Consider the following 5,417-nt stretch of genomic DNA (forward strand, 5'->3'; position numbering starts at 1 on the left):
ATATAAAACGAAACCTTTGCTGGCACTACAATTTTCCACGTTAGCATAAAAAATAAAAAATAAATAAAAATTATAACTCCTCAAAATCCTAGCAACCTTACCCCTCTCTCAAGTTAAGAAATATAAAGCCACGGTTTCTGCAAACTCTCTCTTTCTCCAGACGTAGGAAGCCCTAAAGCATTCAAGATCTACAAAACCCTAGCAACCTTACCACTCTCTCAAGTTAAGAAATATAAAGCCACGGTTTTTGCAAACTCTCTCTCTCCAGACGTAGGAAGCCCTAAAGCATTCAAGATCTACAATGCACGGTATAGATTTTAGCTTATAAAGTTCAACTTTTGTAAGGTTAGTTTGTTTATATATTTAGTCCTCATGTTTAGGTTTAGGTTTTAAGAGATTTATATATTACTACTATGTGGCTGAATTTCCCGTGACATCAATTTTATGTTTTTTTTTTTTTTTTTTTAATTTGTTTTATGTAAGGTTAGTTTGTTTACATCAGTTCTTTATCTAAAAGATAAGGCTTTTATTTCTACCGCAATAACTATTTAGGTATGTATCCCTTGCAAGCACACATGAACTTAAATTGTCTTTTAATATATGCATGCTTATAATTTTCTAATAGTTTTCCCGTGCATCGCACGGGTTAGCGACTAGTATATACTATATTCTTATACCAAACGAAAATAGAAACACAAGAAACATAAACCATCTTTGAGTTAACAATGGACTACTACCTGGTATTGTTGCTGATACTTCCCTTTGTGTGGGCATTCATTCGTATTGTCTCCTCCAATCTATCAAACCAGACTCTCCCTCCAAGGCCTCACCCTTTTCCAATCATTGGTAACATCTTGGAACTTGGCAAATTACCCCACCAAGCATTTGCCAAGCTCTCCAAAACTTATGGTCCCTTAATGACTCTCAAGCTTGGGAGCATAACCACCATAGTCATTTCCTCTCCAAACATGGCTAAAGAAGTACTTCAGAAAAATGACCAAGCTTTCTCTAGCCGAACCGTCCCAAATATGGCCCATGTATTCGACCATCACAAACTTTCAATTGGTTGGATTCCCGCAAATTCTCAATGGAGGAACCTTAGGAAAGCTTGTGCTACCCAAATATTTGCTCCACAGCGTCTTGATGCCACAGAGGCCCTTCGATTAGCAAAGGTACAAGAACTACTTGACCATGTTAACCAAAGTTGCAAAAGTGGTGCACCCATTGATATTGGTCGAGTAGTATTCACAACAGTCCTTAATTCCATATCAAACACACTTTTCTCTATTGACTTAGCCCAATATGACTCAAATTTGTCCCAAGAGGTCAGGGATCTTGTGTGTGGTTTAGCCAAAGAAGCAGGAAGGCCAAATATTGCTGATTATTTCCCAGTACTTCGTTTGATTGACCCACAAGGTGTACGCAAAAGGACAAAGATTTATTACTCCAAATTGTTGGGGATTTTTGATGGAATTATCAATCAACGATTCCAATTAAGATCTTCATCAAAGGGTTTCTAAAACAAGCAACGATACACTAGATTCACTGCTCAATCTCATTGAAGAAGATAATTCAGAGACAAGCCTCCTCGATATCAAACATTTGCTTCTGGTAATTGACTACCTCTTTAAAACTTTGCTACAAAGAAATATCTGAAAAAAAAAATTACTTTAAAAAATATAATTTACTACTCTATAATTGTGGTTTGAACTCACCTCTTTTTTTTTTTTTTTTTTCCTATTAAAAACAAACAAATAATAATATTTAATAGAAGGCTCAAAGAAGTTTTCTGATAATTAATTTTGAGTTTTGTGAATATAAACTTTGTTCTCAGTGGAATATTGTTTTAAATCCTAACAACTTTTGCTTTTAAAGAGGTATATATTTTGATTTTGAGATATGTAAAAAGATATATGAATTGAGACAAGGAACACTTAATTTCACGAGACCTGTTTCAACCTTTTGTATTTCTTTTTTCTTTTCTTTTTTCTCTGTAAATTATGAATTTTATTTAAAGAATTAATAATAATAAAAATTTCATTCATTCAGGAAATGAGTAAAATATTTCTTGGCTTCGTATTATTGTGACAATGTAGTAGCTCCTCATCGTAATCGATAGTTTGAAGTCAACATATATCATCGTAATTTTGACTATTAAATAAAGACATTTATGACCCCCATTTTGCCAAGTATAACCATAATTTGATTTGTAATGCACATGTATATGATCACAATTTTAGAATGTTAATCGGTGCAACTTGTGCAACTATATATCTTCAGAATGATAAAGACTGTTATTTATGTGTTCAAACAATTCACATCTTTGGGAATTTCATAGAACATTTCAAGCAAGAATGAATCTTAATCACTCTATATGACCAATTTCCATCCTCATATAGTTCCAACAACTTAATGCCTAGTTAAGAGCTTTGTTAGTTTGTGGGCCTTAACCTTTAGCACCAATAGTAACGTTAAGGACACAACACTTTTTTATAATTGTCGATATTATTTGTTGTGATTAAAATAACCCAAGCCATAATCTTAAGCAACTTAATTAGCTCTCACACTTCTTTGTTGCAGGACTTATTTCATGCAGGAATCGCCACAACATCAGGCACAGTGGAATGGGCAATGACAATGTTATTACAAAACCCAGAAAAAATGACAAAAGCCCGAGTTGAGCTTGAAGAAGTCCTAGGCAAGGCTAGGCGTATTCAAGAATTAGACATATCAAAGTTCCTTTATCTTCAAGCTATAGTGAAAGAAACCTTAAGATTGCACCCATCAGCGCCATTTCTACTTCCTCGTAAGGCTATGATAGACGTAGAAATATGTGGCTTCATTGTGCCCAAAAATGCACAAATACTAATAAATGTGTGGGCAATGGGAAGAGACTTTAGCATATGGCCAAACTCAAATTTATTTATGGCTGAAAGGTTTTTAGAGCATGCAATTGAGTTTAAGGGCCAAGATTTTGAACTGATTCCCTTTGGAGCTGGAAGAAGGATATGCCCTGGATTGCCATTAGCTAACCGAATGGTGCCCTTGATCTTGGCTTCTCTTGTTCACCACTTTGCTTGGAAGCTTCCTAATGAGATGAAGCCAGAAGACATGGACTTGGGTGAGATGTTTGGGCTTACTTTACATAAGGCAGAGCCCCTCCGGGCTATCCCCATTAGATCCTTGTAACTTCGATGTTTGTTATTAGTCCAACAATATATGTGAATTTTTCTGCGTTTAATCGAAAATTATAATATACTAAAATTAATTCAATATATGTGATACTATCAAATTTTTATTAAAACCCAAAATTATAATATATTAAATTAATTCAAAATAAATAATAAGACTTCTTTTAAAAATTTTTATTGGGGGGATGAACATGAGCTCAGGCCGAGAGCCAAGGGCCCAAGAGATGATTTCTTAAAAGATGGGTCTAGCCCAAAGATGTAGATCTGAATGAAGAGGCCCAGGGAATAAAAGATAACTCCCTAGGGAGGACCAAGCAGACTTCCATCACTAAGGTCCACTATCGAGGTGATAAGCAGAACCTTTCCTATAGTAGATACGCAAGGAACCATAGGTGATTAGTTCCCTTTTGAACTGAGATCCCACCTTCCATCAAACTCACCTCGAGAAATGCTATGAAGAGTTAAGGACCACCAGAGTAGTTACCTCCGCATTAATGAGATGTTTCCACCTAATCTCATCCACATTAAATGCCGATTGATTGACCTGAACAGTGGAAACACTCCCAAAAGTCCTATTTCATGATGAAAGAGTGGAAAGCATTCCCTAAAACTAGCTGGGAATAGACTAGCTAGGGAGAGAGGGAAGGGGAAAATGTCTATAAAAGGAGGAATGTTTAAAAAAGAAATGTTTAATATCGACACATGTAACGTTACTTTTCCAATTCTGTATTTTTATGCCAGTACAACACATGTTGTATGTTTATTGTAACCACTACTCATGATAGTTCTTTATCATTAGAGCAAGTCATCAATTAGTTTTCGGTGGAAGCGAAGATTGAACCCTAGATCTTTTATTAAACTATCAAAGATATTACCAGTTGAGTTAACTGGAACCCATAACGTGTATTAACAAATTTTTATTAAAACCCAAAATTATAATATATTGAAATTAAATCAAAATAAATTCTAAGACTTCTTTTAAAATTATTAAAATTGATGATAATTAAGTTTCCAAAGGGAATAGTATTATCATTTTACAAATTTATGGTAATAGGGTTTCACTGAAAGTAAACTACATTAATTAATATATTATAATCTTTTTCTTTTTATACAAATTTGATTGTAAAGTTTTATTTATATTATATAAATATATATATATATATATATATATATATATATAAACTTACATCAAAATGGCCAGCATACTAGTACCAATAGAAACATCCTATTATCCCCCAATTTACTCCAGAAAGAGCATAATACCCTCAAGAACCCCCACAATCACTATTTAAACTCCAAATTTCACTAAAATATGTATGATTCTTGTTGGACGTGATAAAATTAAAGCAAAAGTAAAAGAAAGAGAGCACACAAAGGAATTACATAATTCAACTTGACAACCTATGTCCACATGATAAAATCTTAGGTGCCTTCATCTTTTACATTCTCGGTTATATTTACAATGAACTCTAAGCAGGTATAAATAGTGACTATAGCAATAAGGCTAGCCCTAGATGGATTTTACAATATAATTAGACCACTCGAAATACGAAAGTGATTTTAAATATTGGTCCTTTCTTTCACCTTTTGCGCATTAGAGGTAGAGTATTAATTTTGTGTAAGTTCACATGACTCTAACCATAAAATCCATATCTCAAGTGGCAAGGGTAAAGCCAGGCAGTTATGTTTGGAGGGACGGAGATAAAAATATCATATTAATTCCGAGCCAAATGAAAAGTTAGTTTTGTTGATGGCGAGTACCAGGGAAATGCATTGGATCTAATGGTGGGGGACGAAGGAAAGGGATTGAGAGAGTCAGAAAAGGATGAGTTACTAAATAAATAAATAGAATAAAAAAGAAGCAAGGTGAAGAGGTTAGAAAAGGGAGGTAAAATAAAAATAAAAAGAAGATGAGAAAGATGACATGCAAGTCACGAGAGTTAGAAATATATAGTGCATGGTGAAAGAGAAAAAAGAAGAGAAGATGAGTAATGTGAGACAACAGAAGAAATAGTACGGAGAATTGATAATTAAGAAAAGGAAAAATAATAATTAATATTTTCAAAAAAATTAAACACACTAGTGTTGTACCACACATTTTCTCACAACTGTCCTATAAGGCAGATTATGATCGGTCGTAGATCACTATCACATAAATTCATCATTTTTAATTTTCATCATTCATAATCTGCTACATAGGATAATTGTGAAAAAGTGTGTGTAAAA

General features: G+C 33.7%; 1 pseudogene; it reads left to right on the top strand.

Moving 5' to 3' along the window:
* Positions 1 to 725: 725 nt before the first annotated feature.
* On the top strand, positions 726 to 3,189 carry LOC115991276 (annotated as a pseudogene).
* The last annotated feature ends 2,228 nt before the right edge of the window (positions 3,190 to 5,417 follow it).

This window comes from Quercus lobata, chromosome 5, assembly GCF_001633185.2.
Source record: "Quercus lobata isolate SW786 chromosome 5, ValleyOak3.0 Primary Assembly, whole genome shotgun sequence".
Taxonomy (NCBI): domain Eukaryota; kingdom Viridiplantae; phylum Streptophyta; class Magnoliopsida; order Fagales; family Fagaceae; genus Quercus; species Quercus lobata.